General features: G+C 31.5%; 12 non-coding genes and 2 pseudogenes across 12 annotated transcripts; 8 read left to right on the top strand and 6 right to left on the bottom strand.

Annotated features, from left to right (window-relative positions):
* Positions 1-2,956: 2,956 nt before the first annotated feature.
* Positions 2,957-3,063, bottom strand: LOC142222809 (U6 spliceosomal RNA). The gene has a single exon (XR_012718406.1). It is a non-coding gene; the product is annotated as a U6 spliceosomal RNA (small nuclear RNA).
* A 286-nt stretch (positions 3,064-3,349) lies between these two features.
* On the top strand, positions 3,350-3,422 carry TRNAA-AGC (transfer RNA alanine (anticodon AGC)). The gene has a single exon. It is a non-coding gene; the product is annotated as a tRNA-Ala (tRNA).
* Positions 3,423-3,571: 149 nt separating this feature from the next.
* TRNAP-UGG (transfer RNA proline (anticodon UGG)) lies at positions 3,572-3,643 on the bottom strand. The gene has a single exon. It is a non-coding gene; the product is annotated as a tRNA-Pro (tRNA).
* A 2,456-nt stretch (positions 3,644-6,099) lies between these two features.
* TRNAP-UGG (transfer RNA proline (anticodon UGG)) lies at positions 6,100-6,171 on the top strand. Its single transcript has one exon. It is a non-coding gene; the product is annotated as a tRNA-Pro (tRNA).
* A 2,766-nt stretch (positions 6,172-8,937) lies between these two features.
* Positions 8,938-9,009, bottom strand: TRNAP-UGG (transfer RNA proline (anticodon UGG)). Its single transcript has one exon. It is a non-coding gene; the product is annotated as a tRNA-Pro (tRNA).
* Positions 9,010-9,548: 539 nt separating this feature from the next.
* Positions 9,549-9,620, bottom strand: TRNAP-UGG (transfer RNA proline (anticodon UGG)). Its single transcript has one exon. It is a non-coding gene; the product is annotated as a tRNA-Pro (tRNA).
* Positions 9,621-10,978: 1,358 nt separating this feature from the next.
* TRNAA-AGC (transfer RNA alanine (anticodon AGC)) lies at positions 10,979-11,051 on the top strand. Its single transcript has one exon. It is a non-coding gene; the product is annotated as a tRNA-Ala (tRNA).
* Positions 11,052-11,437: 386 nt separating this feature from the next.
* On the top strand, positions 11,438-11,510 carry TRNAA-AGC (transfer RNA alanine (anticodon AGC)). Its single transcript has one exon. It is a non-coding gene; the product is annotated as a tRNA-Ala (tRNA).
* A 171-nt stretch (positions 11,511-11,681) lies between these two features.
* TRNAP-UGG (transfer RNA proline (anticodon UGG)) lies at positions 11,682-11,753 on the bottom strand. The gene has a single exon. It is a non-coding gene; the product is annotated as a tRNA-Pro (tRNA).
* A 165-nt stretch (positions 11,754-11,918) lies between these two features.
* Positions 11,919-11,991, top strand: TRNAA-AGC (transfer RNA alanine (anticodon AGC)). The gene has a single exon. It is a non-coding gene; the product is annotated as a tRNA-Ala (tRNA).
* A 7,585-nt stretch (positions 11,992-19,576) lies between these two features.
* On the top strand, positions 19,577-19,695 carry LOC142222723 (5S ribosomal RNA). Its single transcript, XR_012718390.1, has one exon. It is a non-coding gene; the product is annotated as a 5S ribosomal RNA (ribosomal RNA).
* A 386-nt stretch (positions 19,696-20,081) lies between these two features.
* Positions 20,082-20,200, top strand: LOC142222725 (5S ribosomal RNA; annotated as a pseudogene).
* A 381-nt stretch (positions 20,201-20,581) lies between these two features.
* Positions 20,582-20,700, top strand: LOC142222786 (5S ribosomal RNA; annotated as a pseudogene).
* Positions 20,701-20,851: 151 nt separating this feature from the next.
* LOC142222810 (U6 spliceosomal RNA) lies at positions 20,852-20,958 on the bottom strand. Its single transcript, XR_012718407.1, has one exon. It is a non-coding gene; the product is annotated as a U6 spliceosomal RNA (small nuclear RNA).
* Positions 20,959-21,763: the final 805 nt, after the last annotated feature.

Consider the following 21,763-nt stretch of genomic DNA (forward strand, 5'->3'; position numbering starts at 1 on the left):
TAATTTTAAGAATACTCAGAAACTCATATTTGCTACAGAAAATGGCACAAATATCATTTTAGAAATATATCCTTTAGTACCTTGCGAAATAAGCTAAGTTATGACTACGAGGGCGGTTCGGAAACTTTTTAGCCTGTCAATGAAAGAGAATAGTTAGTTTTTCAAAAATATTTTTATTTTTCAATATAATCTCCTGAAACTTGAATACACTTAGTCCAACGCTTTTCTAGCAATTCTACCTTGATGAAAACTTAAAATAGTTTTCCTCAAGGTCTTCAAAATAGTGGTTTACAACTGTAATTGCATCTTCATTTGAGGTAAAACGCTTGCCAGCAAGGAACTTTTTTAGGTTTTGGAACAAGTAAAAGTCATTGGGAGCTAAATCAGGAGAATAAGGTTGGTGGTCAAGCAACTCGTACTTTAATTCGTTCATTTTAGCCATTGTTAAACACTCTTGTGCGCTGGTGCGTTCTCTTGATGAAAAATTATTTTTTTGTGTTGGAAGCCAGGACGTTTTTCTCGAATTTGTACATTTAATTGATCCAAAAGGTTGCAGTAGTACTCTGAATTTATTGTTTTACCCTTTTGCAGATAGTCAATCTAAAAAATACCTTTGATGTCCCAAAAAAACCATTGCCATAATCTTACCAGCCGATTGAATTGTTTTTACCTTCTTTGGGACACTTCCTCCAGCTTCAGTCCATTGTTTGGATTGTTCTTTTGTCTCTGGAGTATAGTGGTGGATCCATGTCTCATCAACAGTTATGAAACGACTCTTAAAATCCATTTTATTTCGCTTAAACGATCCAAACAAGCTTGAGAAATATTCATTCTTATGCGTTTTTGATCGGCTGTTAACAAATGCAGCACCCATCTTGCAGAAAGCTTTTTCATCTGTAGTTCTTCATGCAAAATTAAATGGACTCGATCATTTGAGATGCCCATGATTTTAGCAATTTCACGCACTTTTATTCGTCGATCATTTAATACCATATCATGTACTTTGGCTACATTCTATTGTTGGTGCTGTTTTTGGACGTCCACTACGTGGTTCATCTTCAATGCTTGTACGACCACGTTTAAATTCATCAACCCAATTTTTTACTGTTGCATATGAAGGAGAACTTTCACCTAACACATTCACTATATCATTATGAATTTCTTTTCCCGATAAACCTTTTTTATGTAAATATTTAATGACAGCACGCATTTATAATTTTTCCATTGTAAAAAAATTGCGGTTGCGTCTTTTTTGAACACCTGTTTCTATATGAAGGAGTTGCCAGGTCGAAACAAAATTTAACATGTGTTCATAACAGAGTTGGAAGTTTCCAAAACACTTAACTTTTTTCTGTTTATACCGCGCTTTTTGTGCTAGGCTAAGAAGTTTCCGAACTGCCCTCGTATAATGCAACTTTTTCGTGATAAGGAAATTCGTACAAATTTATTCAAATTGGTAACAGTTTATATTTTCAATACCTATAAGTATTGCTTATTGCGAAAGAGTGTTTAGTATTTTTGATTATTAGAATCATTTTTGTTTTCCAAATGTATGATATTTACATGAGATATAAAAAATGGACCTGATATGTTTTAGTTTTACTTAATACGTAAATTTTATATGAAATTGAAACTCAAATGTGATTGGTTTTGTTTGTCCCGACAAATCCAGGAATGTACGGCTCTAAGACCCGGATTTCGGTAACCATCATCTGGCAACCCTAAATCAAGTCCGTGCTCTGCGGATGGAGAGGTAATATTTTTGTTGTATATCAAGTATTCTTTTACAATGTGGGACGAATGCTTGGGCAATTATCACATAAAGGGTGATTCTTTTGAGGTTAGGATTTTCATGCATTAGTATTTGACAGATCACGTGGGATTTCAGACATGGTGTCAAAGAGAAAGATGCTCAGTATGCTTTGACATTTCATCATGAATAGACTTACTAACGAGCAACGCTTGCAAATCATTGAATTTTATTACCAAAATCAGTGGCAGAAAATCCGCTTTTTTATCGACAAATTTTGTTCAGCGATGAGGCTCATTTCTGGTTGAATGGCTACGTAAATAAGCAAAATTGCCGCATTTGGAGTGAAGAGCAACCAGAAGCCGTTCAAGAACTGCCCATGCATCCCGAAAAATGCACTGTTTGGTGTGGTTTGTACGCTGGTGGAATCATTGGACCGTATTTTTTCAAAGATGCTGTTGGACGCAACGTTACGGTGAATGGCGATCGCTATCGTTCGATGCTAACAAACTTTTTGTTGCCAAAAATGGAAGAACTGAACTTGGTTGACATGTGGTTTCAACAAGATGGCGCTACATGCCACACAGCTCGCGATTCTATGGCCATTTTGAGGGAAAACTTCGGAGAACAATTCATCTCAAGAAATGGACCGGTAAGTTGGCCACCAAGATCATGCGATTTGACGCCTTTAGACTATTTTTTGTGGGGCTACGTCAAGTCAAAGTCTACAGAAATAAGCCAGCAACTATTCCAGCTTTGGAAGACAACATTTCCGAAGAAATTCGGGCTATTCCGGCCGAAATGCTCGAAAAAGTTGCCCAAAATTCGACTTTCCGAATGGACCACCTAAGACGCAGCCGCGGTCAACATTTAAATGAAATTATCTTCAAAAAGTAAATGTCATGGACCAATCTAACGTTTCAAATAAAGAACCGATGAGATTTTGCAAATTTTATGCGTTTTTTTTTTAAAAAAAGTTATCAAGCTCTTAACAAATCACCCTTTACAAATCCATTCTCCAGATCCATTTTTATTCTTCAGAATATTTAAATTATTTGATTGATATATATTTCCCTCAATAAATATGAGGTTTCCAACACCATTTGCAGTCGTCCCATTCCAACCTACGTGGTTAACAGTAAGTGCAATATTTCGATTTTTCCCATTTGGCATAAAAATGGGAAAAATCGAATAAAAATATTGTAAAAAAATGTGGAACGCTTCACGATTTTGCGTGTCATCCTTGCGCAGGGGCCATGCTAATCTTCTCTGTATCGTTCCAATTTTAGTATATGTTCTGCCGAAGCAAGAACGAACGTTGTGGTTTAATTTTCCTACTTATACGTAAGTTTAAAGGAAAAAACATATGGGAATTAAAAGCAAAAAGTAAGAACGCATTTCCTTGTTCCGAATGTCACATCATTGAATACCAAAAAGAACTATAATGTAAGAGGGATGTTTTTATTTTGCCACTTGGTATTTATTATTGCTTGAACAACGATCGATGGGTGGGGTAATGAAAACCCAGTCATTGTTATACACAAGCATTCAGACAGACCGTGAAAAATAATTTAGATTTTAGACACGACATTTGTATAAGGGGATGTAGCTCAGATGGTAGAGCGCTCGCTTAGCATGTGAGAGGTACGGGGATCGATGCCCCGCATCTCCAAGTCAATTTTTTTTTCATAATTATTTATTATTATCTGAATGATTTACTTTGCAAATTAAATATAATAATGTTTATTGATAATATGATAATTTTATATAATAATATACTACAATTTATATAATATTTTGTTAATTTATAAAACAAAAGATGGGCTCAACCGGGATTTGAACCCGGGACCTCTCGCACCCAAAGCGAGAATCATACCCCTAGACCATTGAGCCTCTTGGAGTTGGAAGGTTTATTTATGTACAAAAGAGTTCAGTACATACATTCTAATTGTGATGAAACCCACCACTAAAATAAGGTGAATTGTATGTGAGTCATTCACAATAACGCAGTAATTCGTATGCACCATTCATAATGAAGCAGCAAATCAATGGTCCTTCAGTGTTGCCAATTATGTGTTTTACGAATTTTCTTCTCTATATGTTGCTTATTAAAAGTCTTTAATAAGTTTCCTCATATTTAACATTTTTCATATGTTAGCGTAGTGAAATAAACAAGAAATGTATTTCTTAAACGAATATTAGATGCTAAGTTATGTGGTACTCTAAGCATATTTTGAGAATAAAAAAAGATTTCGCAATTATTACCCGCGAAGGTTTTTATATGAAGTATTTTTCATACGAAAAGATGATCTTAGTACTACACACAAAAAAAAATTTTTCTGATTCAATCACTAAATTAATTGATCCAATTAATTTATTAATTGAAATGTCTTATATCACGAAAATGATAGTATCAATTAAAAAATTAATTGAAAGTCAATAAAAAAAATAATTGATATTATTAATTTTTGTGATTGATTTTTGTTTTAATTAAAAAAATTTTCAAATTAATTAAATTTTTAATTGAATATTTTTTAAAACTCAATTAAGACTTTAAGGTGAGTACTAAGTTAGATTTTAGCCGCTAAAGTGAAAACTTAATCAGCAAAGAAAAGCATCAAATTATACATCTTTGTTGCAAATTTTATTATAAGTTGACGGGGAATAGCCCAAAGCAACTTTTCACAAAGTTTGTATTCCATAAAAAGGATTATTAAAGAAAAGCAATCATGAAAAATGGCGATTTTAGCGGCTAAACTCGAACTTAATACTCACATTTAATTGGAAAAATTTTTGTGAATTTTTTTTCTGTGTAGACTTGAGGGTAAGCTGTTTTAAATTATATTTTTGAGATTTCCTCAATGTGTTGTTAAAACAATGAAGTTTTAAGGTTTTACGAAATTACTCCTTCGCAATAAAATGAACTTAATGTAAAACTAGTAAGTAAAGTAGAAAGACGGGCGGGCCGACTATACCATACCCTAAACCACCCCTATTAAATTAGTAAACATAAGCATTTGTGGGGTATCATTGGTATATGTTTGAGAGATACACCGCATTTCCATATTTAAGAACATTAAGGTGTTCTTGATCCTACAGAGTTAGTATGCCACTAATATTGAGTCTATTATTAAAAAAGAGGAAATCGCTAAATTAGTGTGGGTAATAAATACAAATTTGTGAAAGTTGCAATATATTTATTTAATGGATGCATGTAAATCTAAAAACGATTGGAAATTTGAACAAAATTGGGTTATACATAAGAGTATTATGGCCAAATTTGGGAAAATCGAGCGATGCATATATATGGGAGCTATAGCTAAATCTGAACCGGTTTGGATGATATTTTGCACATATAGTGAGTACTGTAGAATATTAGAGTAAGCTAAATTTGAGTAAGATCGGTTGATAAATTAGGGACTTATGACAAAATTTGGGAAAATCGGGCGATACTTATTTATGGGAGGTATATCTAAATCTGAACCGATTTCGATGAAATTTGGCACACTTAAAGGATGGTCAATTAGATTACCTTATGGCAAATTTGACGATCGGTTAGTAAATGCACGCAATCTTACTCCTTTTATCAAAATCGGGCAATACATATATATAGGAGCTATATCTAAATTTGATCCGATTTTTTCCAAATTCAATAGCGTTCGTCCTTGTACCAAAAACAAAAATGCAATATACCAAATTTCATCAAAATAATTGCAACCGGAATCCTGCTAGCAACAAATACATGGACGGACGGACACCAAGCGCTAGATCAGGAGGCTATTCTGAGTCGATCGTATATATTTTATGGGGTCTAAAATCAATATTTCTGGGCACATTTTTTGGCAGATCAAAGTATTATACCCTGACCACTATGTGGTTTAGGGTATACAAAGGAAAAGGTCTTTACCATTACCAAATGAAGAAAATACCTTTTGGCTTTAAAATCTACTTTTTCGAAACTGATTCATTATAATGTCAAGAATGCTATTTATCATCTCTGTGATGAAATATATACACTTAAGGTGTTTCCCTATCTAAAATAATAAATCTCTTTGGTTTTGTTAATAAACATTTTCTATTTTTGTCAAATGACAGTAATAATCGTTAAAAGCGTGGTCTTTTTAAGTACAAACGGGTATTAACGGATATTTTCATTTGAAAAGGAAATGCGATTTATTATGTCATTTGTTCCTACAGGGTCGTCAATTATTTTATCAGTGAGTTGGTAACTCTACATTTGTCGCAAAACTATTTGTTTTTCGTTAGTTGATACACTGATAAACATATGATAGATTTTTTCTGTTACAATTTTCATTTCATATGTTACAATTTTCTCTTTGCCGGCATGAGGCTCAATGGTCTAGGGGTATGATTCTCGCTTTGGGTGCGAGAGGTCCCGGGTTCAAATCCCGGTTGAGCCCACTGTTTTTTTATATTTAATAATGATTTAATTTAATAATGTGCAAGTAAATTGTTTAAATTTAACCATGTATTTAAACTTTTTTATATTATCTGTGACTGCCAGCCTATGGTTCCTTGAGATAATTTTTCTTAATTTGTTGGGGAATTCATTCCCTGGGGTATGGTTATTTGGCACATGCTTCTTCATCATAAACATTTGCACAATGTGGTTGGTGCTGTTGTTGGTTTTTGAATGAGTATACGAGTGTTGGAATAGCATGAGTGCGTTTGTAAGTTAAATGTCCATCCATTATCCTTCAGGATATGTTTGCTTTCTGTTACCATTGTTGTACATACGTTTCTTGTTATTGTACTTATGTGATATTCTTTGCCTGTGGATGCTTATTTATGCCCACACTTCACGATGTCCTCTGCCAAGATGTGGACCATCAACATATGGCAACAATATGGCAATGATATTTAGTTCTTTGTTGTTTGGTATAGAATGTTTATTCTCGGTTATGATGAAATCAAAACATTTACATATTACACAAATAGCAACAAGGAAAAATAATTCATCATCACTTGAAATATACTCACTATCTCGTAGGGTTTGATGGACGTCGAATGCATGACTGTTTATAAATATAGCAGTGTTTCAGAGCAGAGATGGTAATTAGACACTGTCAGTTTTTCAACTCAAAAAAAAGTATCACAAATGAAAAAGAAAAAAAAAATAATTACTTCTATAGAAAATTTTTTCAAAATTTTATTTCTATATATACAATTTTGTAAAAATTTTATTTCTATAGAAAATTTTGTCAAAATTTTATTTCTATGGAAAATTTTGTCAAAATTTTATTTCTATAGAAAATTTTATCAAAATTTGATTTCTATAAAAAATTTTGTCAATTTTTTTTCTATAGAAAATTTTGTCAAAATTTGATGTTGTTGTTTATTTTCCAGTGTAGAAATGGCACTTTCTTGGATTTCTAAAAAATACCCAGCTATTTTATTGAACATAACTGTTTGTACAATTTATTCAGTGCTAACTTCCGGTCATATGAAAACTTATCATTATCACTGTCATATTTCAAATCAATGGACATACTCAAGAATAGTCAATCTAATGATAACTACAACCATACGAATAATGAAGATATGTGAGCACTATCACACTTCGTCTTCAACCCATCTATCTTCACGTAGTGATAGTGAACATTTCAAGTTCATTGATTACGGGTGGTGGACATTGCTTGCTATTGTGGGATGACCCACCCATCACTTTTACTTTTATTTTGTTGGATGTTTTTGGATAATATGGTGTGTTTTCTTTAGCCACATTCCTTTTTCAACATTTTCAATTAAAAATGAATTGTTTTCTTATTGTCTTTGTCCGTAATGGAAGGCACTGTTTACTTAGGTCCAATGTGAAAATGATGCTCCTGATGACCAAAACCATTGGGCCATTATGAACTTTTTTCGGAATAATAACAAAAAATAAAATTCGCAGACAAGCTATAGCTATTCAAATTATTTTACTAAAAGCAAATGTGATTGCTAAAAAGTTCGAAATAAGTGGAAAATTATCATATGCTTGAATGGTCTATGCAAAACCCTACAATAGAATTGGGAGATATTGTAAATTCTTTTTTATGAAATTTGCATATGAATTCCGGGTTTGATGTACTTTTGAGGTTTGTACTGTAAATTATAAAGAATATTCGAAAAAAATTGAAAATACTTTTTAAGGGAGAGTAAGTATAATGTTCATTAGTACTGATTTAGATAAAATGTCATTCCTATATACGTAGTATACATGGCAAAGTACAGTTTGCATACATGTTTGATGAAAATTAACTAACTATTTTTTCGGACCAATCAGTTTCATTTAAACATTAATTGGATCAATTAATTTCTTAATTGTATAAGAAAAATAAAAATTAGATAAATGAGATCTGTATCTTAATTTTAGTTTTATAGCGCCTAGATTAAAAGCTTGGTCTTTATTTTACAAAAGTCACATCCTTGCCTCGGAATCAACAACAAAATCTTTAAGGAAAGGGGCAGCGTTGCCACAATGAATTTTTATTTTGGACCAACATTTTTCCAAAATTCGTACCAGCAAACCCTTTTTCCAAATTAAATTAATATAATTCAAAAGTCTACAATTTTCCAAAATTTTACTTCCATAGAAAATTTTGTCAAATTTTTATTTCTATAGAAAATTTTTACAACATTTTATTTCTATAGAAAATTTTGTCTCTATTTTATTTCTATAGAAATTTTGTCAAACTTTTATTTCTGTAGAATGTTATGGCAAAATTTTATTTCTATATAAAATGAAAAAAAGTGTTCTTCCTATCTTTTCATAATTTTGCCTCTATACAAACATTTTTTTAAGTTTATTTTTGGTACAAAATTTTGGCAAAATTTTATTACTATAGAAAATTTTGTTTGTTTATTTCTATAGAACGTTTTGTCAAAATTTTATTTTTACAGAAAATTTTGAAAAAATTATCGATTTGACGAAAATGGACCAAATTCCACTTGGTCCGACCATCGGACCAAATTTAAAAATTAGTATTCTTTCGACCAATTTTGGTCCGATCCAGACCATAATGGCAACCTGCAAAGGTGTTTAATCTTTGGACCCAAGTACACTTTTTTCGAGTGCATTATTCAGAGGTGTGCCACCCTTTTTTATACACCCACATATATAGTGTACCATCCCATTACATATCATTCACAATTCCAGGAAATGAGTTTCACAATATAAATAGAACGGGCTCAACCGGGATTTGAACCCGGGACCTCTCGCACCCAAAGCGAGAATCATACCCCTAGACCATTGAGCCGCATGTGAGCTGCGCAAGTGAACCCAAAGTGGAATTTGCGATCACTTTAACCCTTATACTACGTTGGGGTCATTTGATGACCCATATCGTATTTTTCAACACCGCATATCTTACTGTTCGAATATAATTAACGATTTATATCACTCAGTGCATTAATTGGTAACATATGTTATGCTGAATTCATGCTGAGTAGTAAGAACTTTTAATTATAATCCAAAAGTAAGAAATTCGGTGATGAAAAATACGACATAATACCCAATACGTAGTATAAGGGTTAAACTCTAGAATCTATCTAAATACTTTTCTTGGTAAACGATTACGCACGAGATTCTCTCGGAATTCTATTCAATTTTGATTTGTCAAAAATGAAGTATGTGTTTTAGGGTTAAATAAAAATATTCATTTGGCGTTATTTTCTTATATCGCCATACGAAAATTTTGATACCTCTCCGAAGTTGGCACCGACGGTCGCCTCAATTTTGTGCACATTGAAGAGAAACTAAGTTATGAGGTTAGTTTTGATTATTATGAAAAAGAATGGGCTCAACCGGGATTTGAACCCGGGACCTCTCGCACCCAAAGCGAGAATCATACCCCTAGACCATTGAGCCGCATGCCGTATATTTCAAGCTTAAAAAGCACATTTTCACAACAATTAATTATATAATTAATATACTATGTTGAAGATAGTTTTCCATTCAAACTCCATCTTAAGATGTTTACCTTCAAATTCCTCACTGATAAGAAATTATCTGTACCATATAGCAAGAAAATTAACACAAGAAAATGCTACTGTATATTCTTCCGCACTGTGGTCTTATAACAGTAAATAAAGATATATATGGGCTCATTTAACTGTTAATCATACACCTTGTGCAAAATTTGAAGCAAATCAAGACGAATCTCTGGACTATGGAGTCATATAAGTGCATATCAGGCCAAAAAGGTGGGAAATATATCTTGATCTGAACTGAAGGTCAGTAGGGATCGATTCTGACCCAAAAAATTTACTTATGTCAAATTTCAAGTGGAATGAATTAAAACTATGACCTAGACTTAGATTGAAAAAATTATATATTGTGTTCACACTATAGAAATGTGAATTGCAAAACTTAAAAAAGCGAGATTTCGATTATAGAGTGAACATAGTATCAGTACGCGGTCTTGAGCATTGTTGCCAAAGGGAACCATGTGTCTATCCCGTCTTCTTTGGAAAAATATACACTAATTTATAATATTGTGGTCCAGGGATGGACAATTTTTAAGAAAGTTTCAATGAAATAAAATTTTGACAAAACTTTCTATAGAAATTAAATTTTGACAAAATTTTCTATAGATGTAAAATGTTGACAAAATTTTCTACAGTAATAAAATTTAGACAACATTTTCTATAGAAATATAATTTTGAAAAAAATTTCTATAGATATACAATTTTGATAAAATTTGCTATAGAAATAAAATTTCGATAACATTTTCTAAAGAAATAAAATGTTAACAAAATTTTCTATAGAAATAAAATTTTGATCAAATTTTCTATAGAAATAAAATTTTGAAAAAATGTTCGATAGATATAAAATTTTGACACAACTTTCTATAGAAATAAAATTTTTACAAAATTTTCTATAGAAATAAAACATTTCTTTTCGGGATGTAGACAGATTTCTCTTTTTACAAAATTTTCTATAGAAATAAAACATTTCTTTTCGGGATGTAGACAGATTTCTCTCTGTGTTTTTATTTCGAAATGGAACTTGCCACAAAAATTTTCTACTCCATATAAAAATGACGTTCAAAAACATGTTAGGTATTTTGTTTCCGTTTGGTTTTTTTCGAATTGGAAATTAGCTTTCTCCAATAAGGCTTCCTTTCCTATCACTGGTACACAGAGGGTAATTGTCAGCCCAAGAAAGTCATCGACTCCCATTGGCTTGACATTATGATACCCTATTTTGCTGCGTGGAAAACACAAGGGGATGTAGCTCAGATGGTAGAGCGCTCGCTTAGCATGTGAGAGGTACGGGGATCGATGCCCCGCATCTCCAAGACAGTTTTTTTCTAGTCACTTCATAGTGAAAGTAATTAAAACGCAAAAGAAATTCCAATGAAGGGGTAAACAAAAATATATTGTTTTTGAATCACCTTGCCTATAAGTTATGATACTATTTTTTTCAAACTGAATGTCATATAGATGGTGGTAGTGAATGGTTATTAATAAAATGCTAAGAGCGCGTGTATAATTGCATAAACCAACCAAAGAAAACAAGATTTCTTTGTTTAAAAGAGGTCTTGCATACAAACTAGTTTTACATCGTAATAGTTAAATATAAAATTAAAACTCATGCTTGCATTCAGTTTGTAGGTATTTTGAAAACAGAAAAACAAAAATACCATGGTGACCAGTGGCCTTATTTCTTTACTATGTACACGAGGGGATGTAGCTCAGATGGTAGAGCGCTCGCTTAGCATGTGAGAGGTACGGGGATCGATGCCCCGCATCTCCAAGAAAGATTTGTTTTTTCAAAATTTGATAATAATTGTCATCGACCAGTTCTATGAAAGGGTACACATCTATTCTATATTTGAGAACATGTTTGATAACAATCTCAAAAACTCCATTTGGAGTTTATCTGTGGTCATCTTATATATTTGTTGCCCTCAAACTAAAAAGTACAGGGCTCAACCGGGATTTGAACCCGGGACCTCTCGCACCCAAAGCGAGAATCATACCCCTAGACCATTGAGCCGCATGGCGAACGAGGTTATGGTTCCAAATTAAAGCTGGAGGTAATGGATACTTCAAGTTTTAAGTTTTTTTTTTTAAGTTCCGTTTATTGGTATGAAATTATTCGAATGGTAACGATCATGAATATTGCACAAGAAAACTGTGATTGAACCAAATACCGTTATCTGGGGATGTAGCTCAGATGGTAGAGCGCTCGCTTAGCATGTGAGAGGTACGGGGATCGATGCCCCGCATCTCCAACCGAATTTTTTTTCGTATAAAGAAAAATTTTTCTGCAGTTTGTTAAGAAAATCATTTTCGTGGATAAAATTTTAAACATGCCAAGCTACAGTTAATGTGTGTTTCAGTACCGCGAATAATTTTGTGTCGACATTTTTGAGCCGATATCAGATTTATGGTACAATAGTTTTAACAAAATATTTTAATATTTTGAAAAAGTCTTTAACAAACTTATTTGTTTATAGTCTTTTACAAATTTGGCAAAACAGACAAGTTCATTCGGGAAGAAAATCTCGATTTTGTAAAAGCCATAGTCCAAACACGATTTTTGGAAAATATTGTCAAAATTTTATTTTATTTTTTGTTAACATTTTATTTCTATAAATTTTTTTTTATAGAACATTTTGTCAAAATCTAATTTTTATAGAAAATTTGTCAAAATTTTATTTCTATAGAAAATTTTGTCAACATTTTATTTCTATAAAAAATTCTGTCAAAATTTTATTTCTATAGGAAATTTTTTCAAAATTTTATTTCTATCGAAAATTTTGCCAAACTTATATTTCTATGGAAAAGTTTGTCAAAATTTTATTTCTATAGAACATTTTTTTCAAAATTTTATTTCTATAAAAAATTTTGTCACAAGTTTATTTCTATAGAAAAATTTGTCACTTTTTTTGAAAATTTTGTCAAAATTTTATTTTTTTTATTTATTTAAATAAATAAAAAAAAGAAAATTATTTCTATAGAAAATTTTGTCAAAATTTTTGTTTCTATGGAAAAGTTTGTCAAAATTTTATTTCTATAGAAAATTTTGTCACAAGTTTATTTCTATAGAAAATTTTGTCAAAATGTTATTTCTATAGAAAATTTTGTCACAATTTTATTTCTATAGAAAATTTTATTTCTATAGAAATTTTTTTCAATTTTTTTTTTGTCAAAAATGAATTTTTATTTATCTACAGAAAATTTATGAGGTACCATGAAGTACAACTGTGGCTACCGTGATTTCAATACTACGGTAGTCTTTGTAAACGGATAAAAAACTAAACAAAATATTTAAAATTGAGGAGTTGACAAACAATATTTTATTTAAATTTATTAAAATTCAGTCTAAAAGAGCTGTTGACATAATCTTCCAATGGATTTTTTGTTGAAATTTAGTGAAATGTACTTTTTTACTCACAAAATACCTTTTTGTGCTTTCTTTAAAATTGTATTTTCCATCCCTGGTCTATACACCCATAATGTGAATACCTTTTTGTTTTTTCACCATCTTTTTTGGAGGGTTATGAATTATGAGCTGGCCAGCAAATCCCATAGGTGACAAAAATCATACACCAAAAAGAAAACACCTGAATTTTTAAGATTCTTTCCTGCTTTTCTACAAGGGGCAGGGCCCGCATTGTGCTGCTGCTGTATTGTTTCCTTTTTGTCGTCGACATCCTTCCGGTATTTTAGTGCAGAAAAACGTGCCAATAAATTTTTGCACGTTTCATTTTTGTATTCTTGCTAGTGAATGAAAGTGTTCCACAACATAATTTAAAAAAACGTACGCAAAGTGTCACAATGATAATAATGAGGCATAAAGATATGGACCCGTATACATATTTTTCTATGGCCCACCGTATATAGATGGCATAGCATTTTCATATAGGTAAGGCATCATAATACAAACGGTCGAAAGTGGTATAGGTGGATATAGGAACCGTTGAAATCTTGAAAAATGATTGGTAGATTAACCGAAGGGAATACCATAATAAATTTCTACCAAAAACTGAAACACATAATGAACGTGATTTGCATAAATTTTTGTGTTGTGTTGGAGGTTATTTGGCAAGAGCAAATCAGATGTGTCTGAATGTATATAACATTAATTTGATTTATTTGTTTTCGTGAATAATGTAACAATTGAATTAAACAGGGTAAAAAAAAAAACAAAACAAAAAGAAATAAAAAACTTGAGATATTTAGTTAACGATCAAAAAATCGGGAATAAAAAACCGAAGTAAATTTCGGTGGTCGAAATTGTTGTTTAGAAGCAGGGTTGCCATTTTGGTCGGATAGGACAAAATTGGTTCTAACCAATATTAATGGTCGGACCAAATGGAATATGGTTGATTTTGGTCTATTTTCGCCAAATCGAAAATTTTTTCAAAATTTTCTATAGAAATAAAATTTTGTTGTTGTTTTTGATTTCAGCTTAAAACCATGCATTGACTAAACTACAAGTGTAACTTAACCAACAGAGGAAAATGATGTTTGTCAAATTTATTTGGGCAAAGCCCTATAGACTGCAATATGGTTGGATGGACGCACGTTTCGGAATTACCATCAGCATCCCCTACTTGCAGCAAAACTATCAACCAATTATCAGAACAAATTCAGGCAGTTCATTAAACCCAACAATGAACCCCACTTGAACCTTCCGAAAAAAGGTTTTGCATGATAGCCGGCTTATGTCGAAATAAATTCGTACAAACATATCCCTTTTCCTATGCCACTGTCAAATCATCGATTTGAGTGCAGTTGGCTGGGTTTATTTTGAGCGTGCTTCCTCTTTTTTCATTCGTTTTGTTTTTTTAATGTTGCTTTTTGTTCTTTAAGCATTGTTTTTTGATTTCAGCTTTAAACCATGTATTCACTAAACTACAAGTGTAGCTTAACCAACAGAGGAAAAGAATGTTTGTCAAATTTACTTGGGCAAAGCCCTATAGACTGCAAGATGGTTGGATGGATGGTTTTTTCGGAAGGTTCAAGTGTGGTTCATTGTTGGGTTTAATGAACTTCCTGAATTTATTCTGATAATTGGTTGATAGTTTTGCTGCAAGTAGAGGATGCTGATGAGGAATGTGCTAATTCCGAAACGTGCGTCCATCCAACCATCTTGCAGTCTATAGGGCTTTGCCCAAATAAATTTGACAAACATTCTTTTCCTATGTTGGTTAAGCTACACTTGTAGTCTAGTCAATGCATGGTTTTAAGCTGAAATCAAAAAACAGTAACAATGCTTAAAGAACAAAAACCAACAATAAAAAATAAAACGAATGAAATAAAATTTTGACAAAATTTTTTTAGAAATAAATTTTTGACAAAATTTTCTGTAGAAATAAAATTTTGACAAAAATTGCTATAGTAATAAAATTTTCCAAAATTCTGTACAGAAATAAAATAAAAATTTGTATAGATACAAAATTATGCAAAAATAAAAAAATATGTAGAAAATTTTGTAAAAATTTTATATAGAAATAATATTTTGACATAACTTTCAAGAGAAATAATAGTTTGACAAATTTTCTATAGAAATAAAATATTGACAAAATTTTCTATAGAAATGAAATTTTGAATTTTTTCAAGAAAATAAATTTCGAAAATAATCCACTATAGAAAAGAAATTTTGACGAAAATTTCTAATGTACTAACTTTTTAACAAAGTTTTCTACAGAAATAAAATTTTGACAAAATTTTCTGTAGAAATAAAATTTTGACAAAATTTTGCTTTAGGACAAACAATTTTGACATTTTCTATAGAAATAAAATTTTGGATACATTTTCTATAGAAATGAAATTTTGAAAGAATTTCCTACAGAAATTAATTTTGATAAAATTCACTAAAATGTTGACAAAAATTCTATAGAAATAAAGTGACAACATTTTCTATAGAAATAAAATTTTGACCACATTTTCTATAGTAATAAAATTTTGACAACATTTTCTATAGAAATAAAATGTTGACAAAATTTTCTATAGAAATAAAATTTTGACACAATTCTCTATAGAAATGTGATTTTGACAAAATTTTCTACAGAAATAAAATTTTGATAAAATTTTCTACAGAAATCAAATTTTGACAAAATTTTCTATAGAAATAAAATTTTGTGAAAAGTTCCTATAGAAATAAAATTTTATGAAAATTTTCTATAGAAATAAAGTTTTGACAACATTACCTATAGAAATACAATTTTTGAATATAAATAAAAATTTGAAAAAATGTTCTATGGAAGTAAAATTTTGGAAAAATTTTAACTTTTAAATTATATTAATTTTATTTGGAAAAATGGTCCGCTGGTACAAATTTTGGAAAAATGTTAGTCCAAAATAAGAATTTATTGTGGCAACGCTGTTTAGAAGATCAGAAATGATTGCAGTCAGCCATCATTGAATGATAGCCTATCATTACTTTTAGAAACTTCAAAAGTTCGATAGGGAAGTCCGGTGGATTTAAAATCTATGTACCTTATAAAAGTAGATAGATATTTTAAAATCTATGTACCTCATAAATATATTTGTTTTTAGCAGAAAGAATTTTCTATAAATGTAATGCATATTGTTTCCCTTAAGAAATCTTTTAATATATGTCTGCATCAATGGGACATCCTTATACGAGTACTAGGACACTCTAGTTCTATAGAAAAATTGTATGTCCGTAGTTGTTTATTCCACAAAGAAAGAAAAACGCTTGTAAAAGACTTCATTGTCTACGCCTTATTGTGTTAAAATGTTATGGCTATCCTTCGTATGGTTTTTCCATTTTACTTAATAAGCTGCGTCAGCCAAAAACTTATCTTTACTATCGAATCGTACGAAAACTCATAAAATAGTTTTTTCTTTTTTTTCATCCATTTAATATCCTTGACCACAAAAGTTACTAAACTCTGGCAAATGGTCATTGGAAATTAGAAATACAGAAGAAGAAAAATATTTAGATAAAATGAATATGTTGGAAGATACGTTTGTTAAAACATTAAAGAGTATTGAAAAGAACGAAATCGAAACACTTGGTAGCAGGACGTAATGAACATTTCGTAGATGTTCAATGACAAATTTCAGCGACTAACCCCCATTTCCATGGAGCTCCCTTACGAACATGTTGTTTACTCTGCCTTCATGCATATGAATGCAAGTTAGGAACTTCACTGCTTAATTTTTTTCCATTAAAGTTTACCGTGTCATTTACCCTAAACTGAATTTCATATAGTTGATATACAAAATAGTCTGACGTTATTACCTGAAGATTAGCCAATTATTAGATTCCCAATTAACAGGAATGTAATGTTTTTGTTTAGTATAAAATCTATTAACATTAGAAATATCAATCAATTATTATAATACAAGTAGCAGTTTTCGCTAATGTCTCCATTGCTTCTGTAAAATCTGGATCATACTTTAGCTGATTATTTTCCAAAATACTTGCAATTATCAGAGTCGATTCTATTTTCAAGATGCGCCATATATTTCAATGAACTAGCACTTGCTCTACTTTCAAACTTCTCCGGACTGACTTTTTTTTTTTTCAAAGTATTCCCCGTCTTTTGATTTAAAATTATTTCCCCAGTTCTTCACAGACAGTTAGATAGTACATTGGCCAACGAACTCTTTTTGAATGTGATCACATCCCATATTCCTTTGTGGGAAGGTTACTCCGTTACTTTTGAATCAACGTACCAAATAGTATTTCTTTACATGATGACTTGTTATACCACCATACCAAATATTCGTATAAAGTACCTATTACGGTGTATTGTAAACGAAATATATGAGCATCAAATGTAATGAGACAGCAAATTCCCTTCTTAATAAAGAATTCATTAGCAACATCGACAGCTTCTGCTACCTAGGCAGCGTGATTACAGCAGACGGCGGCACTGATGACGATGTAAATTCTCGGATACAGAAAGAAAGAACCTCTTAACACGAGCTCCGATATATGGAAATCAAATAATTTTACACCGAAAACCAAAATAAACATATATACCCGGAAGTTCTTCCAAATGCACAACTTTAAAAGCACTTGCAGAAGATGCACTCACAATGATGTTCTTTATTTTAACAATCCAAGCAGTTCTTTTAATTCCGTTTTTTTAACTTGGTTTATTCATATTTTTAATGGTTCTTTTTAACCTTTTTTGTTTCAAATAGGCTAAAAACAGAGTAAGAATTCATAAAATGGTACAAATCATTTAAATTTTGTCGAAAAAAATGCTAAATCCAATATGAAAAAATTGTGAGTTTTTGAAAATATTTGAGGTCAAACGTTTCCGATAAGCGTTAGAATCCATTAAAAATTATAAAACATTATAAAAATTATTTATTTTACAAAATATCACCGAATTTTTTAATTTACATCCAAAACATTGAATTCGGATCACACCTAAAGAAGTGATGAAAATTCAGTGAAACGGCTTTTGAAAGGGAGGACTTCTGTCCTATGACAAGCCCATGTTAAATTCATCGCTTCTGCGTCAATTTTGCACCACTTCCGGATCCAAAAAGAATATTTTCATTACTTTTTTGCTGGGTAATGCATGCGTTTAAACTGTGCTATTGTATGGATCCTAGATCTGGCTTGTAACTTACAGGATCAAGCAGAAACTACATCCTTTTAGCAACAGATGTATTCGCAATATTCAAAAAATTTGGTGGCCACGTAATATATCCAACAAGGCACTTTTCGAAATGGCCGATCAAGATATTATAAATAAACAATTTTAAAAGGAAAAAGTAGAAATGGTTGGGGCACAACCTTCGAAAGACATATGATGAAATATGTCGACACCCTCGAATGGAGTTCTCAAGAATCAAGGAGGAGAGGCAGACCAAAGAAAAACTGGAGGCAAACAATTTTCAACGAGACTGGCAAATCTTTTGCCCACCTACGCTACATCGCAGCGGAAAGAGGCCGATGGAGATTCTATGTACACAGCCTATGTTCTTGACGTAATTTGCTGAATAATAATATAAAATTATGTTTTTTTTACTACATTGAATACATTGGTTCTTGTGCGATTAGCGTGGTTGGAACTTACGTACAGGACCTCTTTGGAACACCGCGTTTTGTTGGCATTGTTCAACTATTTTATATTAATTTTTTCTGCAGATTGTCTCTATGTTATAAGCTTTGTAAAATAACGTGTGTTGTTGGCATCTCCCAACCTTTTTATACAAATATTTATCGTTTACCACCACATTAAGCTATAGCCTTCAATGTCTATCACACAATAAAGAATATACCATTTTTGGTAGATGTCTACCAAAAATATGTGGCAACCTTGCTTTCGACATGTCTGCAAATGGACCCCAAGAGGGTCAATTTTCCGATTTGGCAACATTAAAAAAAAGTCCACTTGACCTTAACGTTGTCAGTGGAAGACATTGTATTTTTTGCATGGTGACTTTTTATATCATCATGTCGAAAATTCGTAATAACTACCTATTACGGTAACAATAACAGCTGTTGCTAAAATTTTGCATACATTCGTTGCAAATAGTAACCAATATTTAAAAGTTTTTCCTAGCTTTTCCGAGAATATGGACTTAGATATACTTTTGGCATAGAAATTTAAAAAAAAAAAACTTAGTGTAGAATAAATGTTGAACCAATTTAATTCTCTTAGGAAAATTTAATAACCTGGAAAAGTTGACAACTAAAAATCGTATAACTTATCTCTTTTGGTTTTGTTTTCACAGGGGCGTAGCATTTAAACCAAAATATTCATAACATCAACCTCAACATTGAACTAAAACAAACGTCATTCATTTGATTCCAATTGAACGTATTCCATACCGCTAATTGATGATAAGATATCAAAATTTCAATCTTTTTTTGCCAACGACCATACCACGCTGAGTACATCGGTTCTCGTCCGATCACCGAAATTAAGCAGCGTTGGGCGCGGTTAGTACTTAGATGGAGGACCGCTTGGGAACAACGCGTGTTGTTGGCATCGTCAAAATGTTTATACCAATTTCCATGATTTCACGTTTTGCTTGTATTTTTATACATCCCTTGTAAATAACAACTATATTCGATCATTTGTAGCTTTTTGAAGGAAATGGAAATAGAAATATATAACAACAAATCTTATGGAATGGCATTTTGAACTAATTCCTTAATTTTTAAAACTTAAAAATGTTGGAAATTATGCGAAAAATATTATGAATTCCAATTATAGGCTTCATTATAGTTTATTTCGACATAGCTTAAAAAGTTTTAAAACTGTCCTTAACGTAAACATCATTGTTGAAGCAAAAGTACCCAATAAGCTATTCAATTGTAATTAAAACAATTTCTCCAGTTGATGATATGGAGTCAAATAGTCAAGCATCTCTCGCCAACGACCATACCACGCTGAGTACATCGGTTCTCGTCCGATCACCGAAATTAAGCAGCGTCGGGCGCGGTTAGTACTTAGATGAGGGACCGCTTGGGAACACCGCGTGTTGTTGGCATTGTCCAATTTTTTATATAAATTTCTATCGTTTCGCTTTTTGCTTATATTTTTATGCATTACTTGTACATAACAACTATATTCGTTGATTTCGAGATTTTTGAAGGAAGTGGAAATCGATGTACTTTTGCATAGAAATGTTTAAAAATAATTCATATAGAATAACAGTTTGAACAAATTCCTTAATTTTTAAAACTTAAAAATATTGGAAATTATGCGGATAAAATTATGAATTCCTTTTAGGCTGCATTATAGTTTCTTTTGACATAGATTAAAAAGTTTTAAAACTGTCCTTAACGTAAACATAATTGATGAAGCAAAAATACCTATTAAGTTATTTAATTCCAATTGAAACAATTCCTTTAGTTGATGATATGAAGTCGCCAACGACCGTACCACGCTGAGTACATCGGTTCTCGTCCGATCACCGAAATTAAGCAGCGTCAGGCGCGGTTAGTAGTTTGATGGTGGACCGCTTGGGAACACCGTGTGTTGTTGGCATTGTTAAACTATTTTATATTAATCTTTTGCATATTGTCACAAGCGTTGTGAAATAGCTTTCTTTGAACTATATATGTTTGTAAAGAAAAGTAACCGTGGAAAAAATGAAAATTTTGCACTATGTCCATCCACAAGAGGGAAAAATAATGTAAAAAATGTGGAACGCTTCACGATTTTGCGTGTCATCCTTGCGCAGGGGCCATGCTAATCTTCTCTGTATCGTTCCAATTTTAGTATATGTTCTGCCGAAGCAAGAACGGAGTTCAGTATTTAATTTTCCTACTTATACGTAACTTTAAAGAAAAAACATATGGGAATTATCTCGGTGCAAACACTTTATTTTCGAAATCGTATTACAAGGTATGAAGCTAACTTTTCATACAAAAGGGTAATTTAAAACATTTAAAAACGTGAGGTGTTCTTTGTCTGTATTCCACTGATCTTAGTACCTGAAACAATGTCTTAAGGGTGAATTGTATCTATTTATATATTATTATTTGGTATATATATATACCAAAGATTCATCAGATTTAGATAGCCATTAATGCACAAACAACTTCATCGCTTCTTTTAAGCGTGAATTTGTATCTATTTTTAAACCATAAGCCGAATTTTTTGGTGATTTCCAATTAACAGGAATGTAATGTTTTTGTTTATTATAAAATCTATTAACATTAGAAATATCAATCAATTAGTATAATACAAGTAGCAGTTTTCGCTAATGTCTCCACTGCTTCTGTAAAATCTGGTTCATACTTTAGCTGATTGTTTTCCAAAATACTTGCAATTATCAGAGTCGATTCTATTTTCATGCGCCTTATATTTCAATGAACTTGTACTTGCTTTACTTTCAAACTTCTCCGAACTGACTTTTTTTAAGTATTCCCCGTCTTTTGTTTTAAAAATATCTCCCCAGTTCTTCACAGATAGTTAGATATTACATTGGCCAACGAACTCTTTTTGAATGTGATCCCATATTCCTTTGGGGGAAGGTTAATCCGTTACTTCTGTATCCACGTTATGTACACAGTTTTCAACATACCAAATCGTATTTCTTTACATG

Source organism: Haematobia irritans, chromosome 1 (genome assembly GCF_050003625.1).
Source record: "Haematobia irritans isolate KBUSLIRL chromosome 1, ASM5000362v1, whole genome shotgun sequence".
Lineage (NCBI taxonomy): Eukaryota > Metazoa > Arthropoda > Insecta > Diptera > Muscidae > Haematobia > Haematobia irritans.